Source organism: Nelumbo lutea, chromosome 5 (assembly GCF_056320005.1).
Source record: "Nelumbo lutea isolate HS-2025 chromosome 5, American lotus-T2T, whole genome shotgun sequence".
Taxonomy (NCBI): domain Eukaryota; kingdom Viridiplantae; phylum Streptophyta; class Magnoliopsida; order Proteales; family Nelumbonaceae; genus Nelumbo; species Nelumbo lutea.
Genome location: NC_142688.1, coordinates 72,148,526 through 72,162,529, shown reverse-complemented (window position 1 = coordinate 72,162,529; position 14,004 = coordinate 72,148,526). Strand labels below are relative to the sequence as shown.

At 42.1% G+C, this 14,004-nt stretch overlaps 1 non-coding gene across 1 annotated transcript; it reads right to left on the bottom strand.

Annotated features, from left to right (window-relative positions):
* Positions 1-12,602: 12,602 nt before the first annotated feature.
* LOC148852873 (small nucleolar RNA R71) lies at positions 12,603-12,709 on the bottom strand. The gene has a single exon (XR_016100049.1). It is a non-coding gene; the product is annotated as a small nucleolar RNA R71 (small nucleolar RNA).
* Positions 12,710-14,004: the final 1,295 nt, after the last annotated feature.

The following is a 14,004-nucleotide window of genomic DNA, read 5'->3' as shown; positions in this document are numbered from 1 at the left end:
AACTCCTGAGATGAAGATGGCTGAATTTGCTTCTCTTCTCTCTGGAGTGTGTATGAGATCCAACCTCAATTCGTAGGATGATTTCTTGCACACAAACCCTAGGTTCAAATTCTTATGTATCTCTCTTAGGGTTTCTCCTCTTTTCTTCTTGATTAAGAAACCTCTTAATTAAGAGTTATCCCAATCCAACTCAGTATCTGGATAGGGGATGATCTTAATCCTATCTGCAGATTAGGTTAGCTTACTCCTGATCTTATCAGAAGGTTACCAGATTCAAATCTGATTTGAATTTGGTCTCCCAGAATGGATTAGGTTAAAGGCCCAATCCTTTTGCTAACTTTGATCCCAGATTCGCCCCATAAGTGGGTGATCATATCAGCCCAGTTCGAAATGGGCTTTTGGCCCATTAAGTGTTCAATGCTTAACTAGTTTCCAATCTACTGCCCAGTTGGACTTCTTTGAATGGCATGGGACCCAAGCATTGATCTACACACCAGCCACATGGGTTCGGCCCAACCTTTATTACAAGGCCTAGCCGAATTCACTAGAAATCCCAGTGAACCCCTGAGCCCATCACATGGACCCTATGGGCCCAACACTTACACTAAGTGGTCCCTAGGCCAAGCCATCTTATAAAAACCCAAGGACTGTGGGCAGGTGCAAGATTAGCCCATCAGGTATTATCTTAAATGGCCTTACACTTAACCTCTCAGCCCATAATGATCAAGCATTGACCGACAAGAGAGGACCTCTCCCTTGGCTGCAAGGAACAGTGTTGTACTCTCTACTCACATGGATCCTGGGAATTAAAACCATTTGCAAACATTTTGAAACCGTATATGTATATATATTATATATATAAATTTTGCAAAACAAAATTCCAACGATGGAAATCAACTGCCGGTAGTTTGGTTTCCATCAGAGAGAGTGCATTCCCGATCATTATCTTTGTCTGACAAAGGGGCTGATCCTGTCACTATGATCACCCACTCAGATGAATTCTCAAACTGCCCCAACATGCCCAGGTTTTGACCCTCGCTAAGGATCTCACTGATTGACATATCAAAGACAGCCCGATCCGATACCTAGTGAAGTATCATAATCGAGTCTAGGGGTCAGGTGTAACTTTCTAGTTTTGCCCATCTATCGCCAAGGTCCAGGGCAATACTAGAAATCTGGTCCGGTTCAAGGGTTCGAGTAATCCCATACTGCATGTGCCTTGGGTCTTACCCTGGTGGCCGAGACAGGCCATCCCAACACTTGGCGGAACACCAATATCAGCCTTGGTAGGATAAATCTCCCCAGACTTATCCAATGGATGTGAACATTTAAAACTAACACGAGTCTCAATAAGTGTCCAGTTTTAGGGTCTTACACAGAATTATACCAAACAACACGAATCAAACATGCACTTTATTTATTTACACTAAATATCAAAAGTACATCAAATCAAATTGAAGCTAAGGGCATACAAAATTGTCCAACACAAACATCTCGTGGTTTGTAGCGACTCACAACTCGTGGTAAACCACGTGAATAGACAGTATGAGGCTAGAGAACCTTCCATGTCAGCCTACTTTTCCAAGGTAAGGGAACTCTTGACCAACTTCCCTTGGCATCTCTAATAAATTCCTAGATCGAAAAACACTGAGGCTGACACCCTTTCCAGATTAGCCAATGCGATCAACTCAACGAAGAGGACAGTCCACATAGAAGAGCTACCTCACCCCTTGATAGAGAAGGGAGTGGAAGAGGTTGCCCAAATAACAACAGTAGAGTCAAGTTGGATATACCCACTCCTCGACTACCTATGTCAAGGCACATTGCTAAAGGAACAGAACGTAGCACGACAAATAGAACGACAAGCAACTCGCTACGTGATCATAGGCTAGCAAATCTATAGAAGATCTTTTACGCTACCTTACTTGCGGTGTCTATGCTAATATGAAGAAGATCGGATATTACACAAAATCCATGAAGGACTCTACGAAGGACACTTGGGGGGCAGGGCCCTCGCTCAAAAAGCTTTATTGCAAGGGTATTACTGGCCCGCCATGAAAGCGAGCGCAATCGAGCTAGTCCAGAAATGTGACAAGTGCCAGTGACACACCAACATCCTACAACAACCAGTGGCCAAGCTGAAGTACATGACCAGTCCATGGCCATTCACACAATGGGGAATAGACTTATTGGGCCCCTTCCCGCTAGCAAAGGGACATAAGAAGTTTCTAGTGGTAGCATTCGACTAATTCACAAAGTGGGTAGAAATTGAGCCACTAGTCACCATAACAACTCGAAATGTTTAGAATTTTTTTCTAGAAGAATATCGTGCATAGATTCAGACTACCAAGGGTACTGATCTTGGACAATAGAAAATAGTTTGAAGATATCAAATTTCAAGGCTGGTGTACACAAATGGGTGTAAGGCAGAATTTCACCTCGGTCGCTCATCCCAAGCCAATGGTTAGGCCAAGGTAACTAACAAGGCCATCCTCCATAGCCTCAAAGCTTGGCTCTCCTGAGCTAAAGGTTTGTGGGTGGACGAGCTGCCCAGGGTGTTATGGGCTTACCGAATAACTGTTAAAACAACGGCAGGTGAAACACCTTTTAACCTAACATACAAAACCGAGGCAGTAATACCAACAGAAATGGAAGTGCTGACCCTGCGATCTGAACCCTTCGATGAAGAGACCAACGAAGAAGATCTACGAGCAAATCTTGACTTGGTAGAAGAAGTGAGAGAGCTAGCCTACATTCAGACTACAACATACCAACATCAGGTGGTTCGATACTATAACACCCGAGTCAAGAGATGTCAATTTAGAATTGGTGACCTAGTACTTATGAAAGTTATGGTGCTTGATCCCGGTGTGGAAAAGCTCAAACCGAACTAGGAAGGCCCCTACAGGGTCTCCAAAGTTATAGGTGGAAATGCGTACAAGTTCAAAATGCTCGAAGGGAAGGTAGTACCCTAGGCATGGAACATAGATAACCTGCATAGGTATTATCTTTGAAAAGAAGTGTTCCGAGTTGCATTCGTGAGTTTTTATATTTCACTAAGGCATTCAAATCAACCAATAGCTTGGCCAAGGAGCACAAGAGGAAAATTCGTCGAGCTACCACTAGAACAGTCAACTAACAGATGCAAGAAAGGGTTCCATCCAAAAGGAAACAACAAATACAAAAAGTCAAGTTTCATTGAAATAAAAAGGGCCCACAGCCGCACATATGTATCTCAAAAAAAAAAAAAAAAGAGAAAAAAGAAGAGGGGGTTTACTGAGTTTGGAATTAAATGGGCACGCAGGCCCAAAGAGACTTATAGAAGCATGCAGGGTCCCGGAACATAAATGACGACATCACCAGACCAGCGCCATTAGGCAGGCTGAGCTACCCCTCGCCATCACCTTCTTCATCCCCTTCTGCGCTCTCATCCTCTTCTGGAGTTAGAGGCTCCTCATCAACTTGTATGAAGAGATCGCTTGGCACATCATTCATAGAAAAGGAGCCAAAGTCAAAAGAAGGATGTAGCATCTTTAGATAGCGGCGATAGATTTTGAACCCCTTCTTCATCTCAGGAAGACAGTCCTCCGCCTTCTTCTTCTCGTACTTGGGATACTCTACGAAGCAAGCAACAACAGCCTGCTTAGCTCAGTGGATGTCCTAAGTGTACTTTGACCACCTCTCTTCCAACTGGCGCGCCTGAGTAGTGATGGTACCTTGAGCCTCAACCAGCTTGCACTGAGCCTTGGTCAGCTCACGTTGTACCCTTTAGTTTTGTTCATAAAAATGTCGGCAATCCTCCTCTGAGCTGAGTTGGACCCTTTGCATCTCGGCTTGTAGAGTGTTGAGGACTGCTTGCATGTCACTCCTCTTCCTCTGGCTCATGTGTACCCGACCCAAAAAGACCTGCCCAATGATGTTTTCCTAATCATGGAAAAAGAAGCACAATTAGATCAAGGTTTGAGAACCAAGAGACAATTTCTACAAAGAAGATGAACCTAGATGAGATGATGGGCGAGGTGAGCCCCAGCATTAAGAGGGTCCAGACTACCGAAGTGCCGCATGTCCTCAAGGAGCTACATGCCCCTGGCCAACCGGAGTGCTACTCAAGGGTCAGTGACATGGTCAAGAATGGAGACGTCGACATTTGGAATAAACGAGGGATGTCCGAGACGTAAGGGCCAACCTCACGCTCTTCTTGGCCAACCTGAGATTGAAAAGCCAGACTTGCTGAGCACTGATTAGTACTCACCACTGCCCTCAAGGTCATCAACAAGAGGGGCGAAGTGCGGCGAACTCACCTTGGCACTGGCCGAGGTCCCCTCTGTTGAAGAGTGATGATCTGCCCTTCACTTCTTTGTTGAAGCCTTTCTTTCCTTAGAGGCCACCAACATTGAATCCATGCTCACCAAATCTGAAAAAGGAAAAAAAGCAATTAGTCAAACTAAAAATCCAGTGAAATATTAAATGCAAATGCAGACAACTCAATTGCTGACCTACCTATGCGACTCAGGCCGGCCTGAATAACAATAGGCTGAGCTAGAACAGTCCCTACTTCGACCTTTTGGCGGATGAACTCTTGAAGCGCAATGTGCAGCTCCTCGTCTAGAGACTCACTAAAGCTTTAACAATCGCTATGCCAAATGGTGTTCATGCCCCAACCACCATCCATAGAAAGAAAGAAAAATTTACCCTTTCAAACTTTAACTTCATTAGGAAAATTGGTCAAAACCTTATGACCACTTCGGAAGGGAAGGTAGAAGCAGAAAGGGTCTTTAGCTCACTTCATGATACACAAGCTGGAGAAAGTATCTATGTCTAGAGGGAAGTTTCAATGGTGGCACAAACTTATCATCCCCACCAAAGTATGGATAGCATTTGGGCCAAGATGACCCAAGGATATACCATAATACCTCAATACAAAAATGATGAAAGGGGAATCGGAGACCAATGACTAGCACCTTGTCATCGACACACATCGCATCTCACACATGATCCCAAGGGTATTGATCAATGCATGGCTTGATCCAGTTATATTCACTGTGAATCTGTTATGTGTGCCACAACTCCACTATATGCTCTCTAGACAGTTCGGTTGAGCCGAAGACACCTATAGCCTGCTCGACCTCGTGTTTTCTCCCTACCAAACATCCTCCACAATACTCCCCAAACGAGTCCTCCCCTAAGGAGCTCGCCTCATCATCTGATCTCTGGTTAGGCAACCTACTATCAAACTGATTGTGAGACATCGGAAGGACTAAAAATAGTCACCGGAGAAGGTGAAGAAGATAGACGATGACAAGAAGTAGGACCTCAACAAAGGGCAGACGAAGAGCAAAAGTCAAGCTACAACCTCCACCAGTCGGACACCACCCCTGAAAGCTCTAAAAATAGTGCAAGTGGGGACCTCAATGGGGACCCTTTATTTATAATTCGTTAGGAGGAATGACGAACAGAGAGATGCACCTACAATTAATATATAGCTAGCGGTACATGCAAATTGTTTTAAATTCATAATTTGTTCACCTCTTTTCAAAAGTTTCGTAGTGGACGCCCTTTCCTGGAGTTTGAAATTTGAAGTCTAATGCAGACAAACACAATTTTATCCCGGGTCAAAGAAAAGAAAAACCATTCGAACCAATTACCTTCATTGAGAGCTACTCCTTTCACCAAGCTAACACTGGCTCGAGAGTAGAGGGCAATTGATGAGGGATACTTTGGTCCACCCAATCATGTTGTGACACGCCTTTGAGTGTCCTTGGTACTGAGTAGGCAAACTAACTCGACAAGTTAGCTTGGAGCACCTCGTCCAGGCCAACCTCCACCTCAGAAAGACCAAACTAGTAGATCCCGTAAGATTAGAACAACCTATCCTAAAAATCAATCGAGCTATAGGGATCCATGGTGACCTATGAGGAATAGCCCATTGACCAATTCCAGTAGTACATTACCAAGCCAAGATCCCCAGAGTGCTAATTCCTCGATCGTTGGACTAGCCTACCGCATCGCACGCCTCAGAGTTACTCGGGTAGATCATAACCTTCGTGCAGATCCCGTAACCAATGTGTTAATGCACCCAACAATGTGGAAACGGTTCCACAATAAGATGAAGCTCGTTACAAGAGGGCTCTGACAGCCAGTGCCTATAAAAGGCACTCATTTCCACCTAAAATGGTAGGCACGATTACATACTCTCTAACTCTCTCAATCCCTCAAAAGAACTCACAAATATCTTTTGACTTAAGCATTGGAGTGCCCTCCTCGGGTGAAAGACAGCCGAGCACTCTAACTCTCTCTTTTGCAGCATACATCAGCTCGACCACCTCCCAACACTGCCCTAACCAGGAGATATCCGAATCAGAGTTCGAGTCACCTAACACAAGGGAGCTTTCAAATCGTGCAACATCATTAGAAAGTATTAGACTTAGGTTCATGTCTCCTAAGAACTTAACATAGAAGTACAAGACTATAAACAACATCAACTGCTTGTATATTACATCAAGTTATGTTTCTCAAGCTTTGGGTGCAATTGGACTACAAAATAGAATAGAAAAAAAAATAATTTAACATATGAAGTATAAATCAAAGTGGTCATAAACTAGACCATCGGACCAGAAAAACTGGGAACTGGTCAGGTGACTGGCCACCAACATTGAAGCCATGCTCGACAAATCTGAAAAAGGAGAAAAGCAATTAGTCAAACTGAAAAATCCAGAGAAATATTAAATGCAGATGCAAATGACTCAATGGCCGACCTACCTACATGACTCAAGCCGGCCTGAATAAGAATAGCCTTAGCCAGAACACTCCCTACTTCTAACGTTTGGTGGATGAACTCCTGAAGCACAACGTGCAGCTCCTCGTCCAGAGACTCACTGAAGCTCCTACAATCGCTATGCCAGACGATGTTCAACCTTTAACTTTATTAGGAAAATCAGTCAAAACCTTATGACCAATTCAAAAGGGAAGGTAGAAACAGAAAGGGTCTTTAGCTCACTTCATGATACACAAACTGGATAAAGTATCTATGTCGAGAGGGAAGTTTCAATGGTGGAACAAACTTATCATCCCCACCAAAATACAGATAGCATTTGGGTCGAGCTGACCCAAGGATATACCATAATACCTCAATATAGAAATGATGAAAGGGGAATCGGAGACCAGCGACTAGCACCTCCACATAGACACACACTACATCTCGCTCATGCTACCAAGGGTAATGATCAACATGTTGCTCGATCCAGTTATATTCACTGCGAATCTGGTATGTGTGCCACAACTCCACTATACGCTCCCTAGATAGTTCGGTCGAGCCGAAGACACCTATAGCCTACTCGACCTCGTGTTCTCTCCCTACCAAACATCCTCCACAACACTCCCTAAACGAATCCTCCCATGAGGAGCTCGCCTCATCATCTGATCTATGGTTAGGCAACCTACTATCAGATTGATTGTGAGACATCGGAAGGACAAAAAATAGTCACCAGAGAAGGTGAGGATGATAGACGATGACAACAAGTAGGACCTCAACAAAGGGAAAACGAAGAGCAGATTTTAGGCTACAACCTCCACCAGTCGGACACCACTCCTGAAAAAAAACAATGCAAGTGGGGACCCCTTATTTATAACCCGTCAGGAGGAAAGACAAATGGAGAGATGCATTTGCAATGAATCTATAGCTAGTGGTACATGCAAATTGTTTTAAATTCATAATTTGTTCACCTCTTTTCAAAAGTTTCATGGTGGACGCCCTTTCCTGGAGTTTGAAATTTGAAATCTATTGCAGACTAACCCAATTTTAACCTAGGTCAAAGAAAAGAAAACCATTCGAACCAATTACCTTTATTAGAGCTACTCCCTTCGCCAAGCTATCACTGGCTCTAGAGTAGGGGGCAATTGATGAGGGATAATTTGGTCCTCCCAATCTTGTTGTGACACGTGGCCTTTCAGTGACAACTCGACGCTGAGTAGGCAAACAAACTCGACAAGTTAGCTTGAAGCACCTCGTCCAGGCCCACCTCCACCTTGACAAGGCTGAACTAGTAGATTCCGTAAGATTATGACAACCTGTCCAAGAAACTGGCTGAGTTGTAGAGATCCATGGTGACCTGTGAGGATGAGCCCACTGATACCTCGACCATTAAACCGGCCTTCTACATCGAATGCCTTGGAGTTACTCAGGTAGATTATAACCTCCGTGCAGATCTCGTAAATAATGTGCTAATGCGCCAACAATGCGGAAACGGTTCTCCAAGAAGTTGAAGCCCATTACAAGAGGGCTCTGACCACAAGTGCCTATAAAAGGCACTCATTTCCACCTGAAAAGGTAGGCACAATTACATACTCTCTAACTCTCTCAATCCCTCAAAAGAACTCATAAGTATCTTTTGACTTAAGCATCAGAGTGCCCTCCCTAGGTGAAAGATAGCCGAGCACTCTAACTCTCTCTTTTGCAGCATACATCAACTCGACCACCTCTCAGCTCAGCCCTAACCAGGAGATATCCGAATTAGAGTCTGAGTCACCAAACACGAGGGAGCTTTCAGATCATGCAACATCATTAGCAAGTGTTAGACTTAGGTTCATGTCTCCTTAGAACTTAATAATATAGAAGTACAAGACTATAAACAACATCAATTGCTTGTACATTACACCAAGTTATGCTTTTCAGGCTTTGGGTGCAATTGTACTGCAAAATAGAATAGAAAAAAAATAATTTAACATATGAAGTATAAATCAGATTGAGAGTGATGAACTTACAATTTATCTATATTTTATGAGGTTTTTGCATGAAATTTTATAATGGTTTAATTAAATTTTTGCCGTATTTTAGCTTGATTGCAAGAAAGATTTCAGGGGGAGCCAAATCAACAAAAAGAAGGCAAAAGCAAGAAAAGAAAACCCAAAAATTTATCAAGTTCAGCCCGGCCCAGCCATGAGAGCAAGAGAATTTCATTCGGCCCAAGAAGAGCAAGTGAAACTCTTTGGAAAATCCAAGGGAAGAAGCCTAGCTATGAGGAGAATTCGGCCCAGCAAGGAAGGCCCATTTTTATCCCAAATAACAGCCTAGAGTGTAGCCCACATGAGCTCAAAAGCAAGCTAAGTTGTAGCCCAAATAGCAGCCCAAAGGGAGCTAGGGGCGGCAACTTCTAGGAGTTTCTTGAAGAGAAGGAGGGAGCACTCTAGAAGGTTCATGAGGGGTGTAATACACCCCATTCTAGAGGCTTCAAGAAGGGGCAAGAGCCCCCTTGAAAAACTATATAAGGAGGCCTCTAGGAGGGGAGAAAGTTGTTCAATTGCTTGAGAGGAAGGCTCTCCCACTCTTAGAGGTTCAGCCACCTTGAGAGAAGAGAAGAGAAGAAGGCTAGGCGCAAGGAAGAAGAAGAAGAAGGGCTGAAGGAAGTTCAAGACAAGCAAGCTAGAAGAAGAAGGTGAGTTCGAATTGAGGGATTGTGATTCAAAGATTTTTTGTAATAAATCATTTGTAGTTTCATTCTCTTTTGATTTGAATTCAGTTTCTTAGTTATATGTTCTTTCTTCTTTCTCCTTGTTTCCATTCTTCCTTGATGTATTTCAGCTTGTAAAATTTCAGTTCAGCAATCTAATTCTTTTTGATTCATTCAAATGATCATGCATTGTACTTGAAGTTTCTTGAATAAGGGTGTGATTGCAGATCAATTCGGCCAACTAACCTTCAAAACTCAGATCTGAATTCTCAGATCTGAGATTGCAAGATCTGAATTGCTTGAAAGAGAATTCAGATCTGCAAATTTCAGATTGGGCGAATTAATCTACAGCTTGGAATTCCTAGAGTGCTTGAGAGAGACTCTAGGAATTCAGATCTACTATTCAAGAACTGAATTGAGTGCAAGGTTAGAGATAACTTGCACAATTCAGTTGGTGATCAATTCAGATTTGAATTGATGCCTTAGAAGTGTTTGAAGAAATGCATGCATGGGGATTAGATTCTTGCTAGAGATAGAAGAACCGTCACTCATGCATAGGATGAACATGCGCTTGAGAGAGGCTGTTCATGACCTTGGGGTTTCACCAAACCAAGGCTCAATCATGATTCATTCGAATGATCCAAATTGATAGATTGCTGAATTCTGAGATTGACATTTACTGCTTACTCTTCTAACCTGAATTGAAGGCAATTGGACCAATGATTTAGATAGATTTTAATTTAGGATTTCTTAGCTTTCATTAGAGTTTTGATTTATTTGTTGATCAGATAAGAAATGTTCAATTTAGTATTGGTAATTGTTTCCTAAATCCTCGTGGGAACGATACTTCACTCACTACTTTATTACTTGAACGGCTAGTGCACTTGCTAGTGTCACAATGAGCAACACATCAAGTTTTTGGCGCCGTTGCCGGGGACTTAGAGAAACAATATTAGGAAACATTGAGCATTCTTAATCTGATCTCATTCAGCATTGCATTCATAGTTGGGTTAATTTGCTAACTTTTTCATTTCAGCTTGGACTGCAACTGCTGTACTACTGTAGTTATGTTTCTTCTTTCTTAAGTAGATTACTTTCTTTTTTCTGGTTTCAGTTTCATTTTAATAAAGGCATATTTGATTTCTATTCAATCTTGATGTTGTTCCCTTCAAAAAGAAAAAAAAAAAAAAAAAAATTTTTACATAAACATGAGTGTTGCAGATCTGAGTTGCATTCGGCACTCAGATCAGCAGATTTCAGATCTGCAGCACTCAACCGAAAAGAGTTGCTTGTGTTTCAGATTTTATTATTCTTTTCTTTCATTACAAAAAGAAAAAAAAAAACAAATGAAAAAAAAAGGGGGAGATATTTTGAACAACCAGAGGAGCAATTGAGAATTCGGATCAGAACTCAGATCTGAGTTCAGATCTGAATTCTGCTATTGCAGATCTGCAACAGTTCAGATCTGAGTTCCTCTGAACTCAGACCTGAACTGATGAAATTTTGAGGGGAATTGGGTGTCATCACCACCCCAATTCACCCTAGGGCACTTCTGCTATTCCCCAAAAACAATTTGGTAGCAATAACTGAAGGTAAGGCAATTGAGAATTCAGATCCAAACTCAGACTTGAGTTCAGATCTGAATTCTGCTGTTACAGATCTGCTCAGTTCAGATCTGAATTCCTCTGAACTCAGATCTGAACCGATGCAAGTTTGAGGTGAATTGGGTGCCATCACTACCCCAATCCACCCTAGGATACATCCAACCTGCCTCAAGGGTGAATGGATAGCAAGGAATGAGAGAAATTCAAATCTGAAATGCAGTTGATATGATGTGAGGACTGAACTGATACAGAGCATACTATGAATTCTGGGTGGACTGAATTCTTGGCTTTACCCACTTGTAACCGAGCTACATTAGCTAAGGAGGTGTATGTTTGGATTGAATAATTGTTATGCCTCAGATATTTAAGAAAAATTAGCACTTTCCAAGTATTTCTTTTAGCATTCAGATCTGTAGCAGGGCTGCTATAGTGCAACAGTTAGCAGACCTGATTTCAGATTTCTACAAAAGTTGTATGGGCCGAATAGCTTGCAATACCAAACATTGCAGACCCAATTTTCAGGTCTTAGCAAGTGTTTGATATGCATCAGCTATACAGGTTTGGGCTTCAATTGTAGAGTTTTTAACCCAAGCCTAACTCAGGACTGGTTTTAGTTTATTTCAGATCCTTTTAAATTTTTTTTTTTTTTTTTTTTTTTTTTTTTAGATCAGATCTGATTTCAGCCCTAAAGCATCACAGAATTGATTCCAACCTTAATGGATGTATATTGTAGTGTATACCAATGAGTGTGTATGAGATAACCAGCTCAGATCTGAATTATTATTTATTAATTTCTCTAGACTAACAATACCAAAGACTTGTAGATCTGAACTCAGATCTAAATTGGGTCTGAATTCAGATGTTGCAATCGATGGATGTAGATAAAGGAACCTTGAATAAGATGATTGGTTTAAATCTGCTTTTAGTATAATCGGCTTCATTTATTCATGATAGGATGTAGGTTTTGTATTCCAATACTTCACTTTACATTTTCAGTGTGATAGGATTAGTTATTTATTTTCTTTTGTGAATATTGGCATTTTTATTGCTTTGACTTTAACAGTTTATGACAAGCAGACCTGAACTGGAAGAGATCCTTTACGACCCAGAGATTGAACGGACTCTCCGTGTCCGTTTGAGAGTTGCTAAGCAAGTCAGACAAGAAGCACAAGAAATGGCTGAACAAAGAACTATGATGGATTATGCCAAGCCTACCCTCACCGGGACTGTCTCCAGCATTATCAGGCCAACTATTGTTGCCAATAACTTCGAAATTAAACCGGCCATAATCCAAATGATACAAAATACGGTTCAGTTTTGTGGTATGGCCCATGAGGATCCGAATGCCCATATTGCTAACTTCTTGGAAATCTGTGACACCTTCAAACACAATGGGGTAAGTGATGATGCCATCCGGCTGAGGTTATTCCCATTTTCTTTGAAGGATAAAGCCAAAGCTTGGTTGAACTCATTACCGGCAGGATCTATAGCCACATGGGACGAAATGGCCAGCCGTTTTCTCTCTAAATATTTTCCCCCTTCTAAAACTGCTAAAATGAGGAATGACATCACTACTTTTTTCCAGCAAGAGGGGGAATCTTTATATGAGTCATGGGAACGATACAAGGAGCTGTTAAGGAGAGTTCCTCACCATGGCCTCCCCATTTGGCTGCAAGTGCAGACTTTCTATAATGGTCTTACTGACTCAAATAAGACCATATTAGATGCTGCAGCCGGAGGATCCATAAATAATAAAACTCCTGAGGTTGCCCATGCACTTATTGAGGAAATGGCAGCCAACAATTATCAATGGCATTCGGAAAGGACTCAAACTAGGAAGCAGCAAGGCTTGCATAATGTTGACACTTATACAGCACTAGCTGCACAAATAGGAGCACTCAGTAAAAAAATAGATGAAATGCAGATAGCTGCCATGCATGTGCAGTCTCTTAATTGTGAATTGTGTGGGGGAGGCCACATCAGTACAGACTGCCAAGTTGGCAATCAGTTCAGACCATCTACTGAACAAGTTGACTATGTCAGCAATTCGTCAAGACAGCAGGGTTACCAGAGTCACCATACTTTTCATCCAGGATGGAGGGGACATTCAAACCAGTCCTGGCCAAATCAGCATATTTCCAAGCCGTTCCACCAGACTTATCATCAGCCTGAACCGAAATCCAATTTGGAGGAACTGATGACAAAATTTATAGCAGGTGCAGAAACTAGGTTCCAGAACCAGGAAGCCTCAATCAAAAACCTGGAAAACCAAGTGGGGCAATTGGCACAATTAATCTCTTCCAGACTGCCGGGAACTCTTCCAAGCAACACTGAAGTGAATCCACGAGAGCAGGTGCAAGCTATTACCTTAAGAAGTGGAAAAGAGTTGCCTGAGGTAGAAAAGAAGAATTGGGCTGAACCCAAGGCAGAAACAAGCCTTGGAACCAGACAACAGAAGACGGAACAACCAGAAGCACAACAAGGGATGCACCAACAACCACAAGTTCCATTCCCTAACAGGCTGAAGCAACAAAAATTGGAGAAGGAATTTGGTAAGTTTCTTGAAATATTTAAAAGTTTACATATTAATATTCCTTTTGCTGATGCTTTAGCCCAGATGCCACACTATGCAAGGTTTTTGAAGGAATTATTGGCAAACAAAAGGAAACTGGGAGATGTGGCTACAGTTGCATTAAATGAGGAATGTTCTGCTATCCTTCTGAACAAGCTGCCTCAGAAACTCAAAGATCCAGGGAGTTTCACTATTCCTTGTACCATTGGCAGTTTAAAAATTGAAAAAGCTTTATGTGACCTGGGAGCTAGCATCAATTTAATGCCATATTCTATCTTCAAGAAATTGGGGTTGAATGAACCCCAACCCACTAGAGTGGCATTACAATTGGCTGATAGATCCATTAGACATCCTAGGGGGATCATAGAAGATGTGTTAGTTA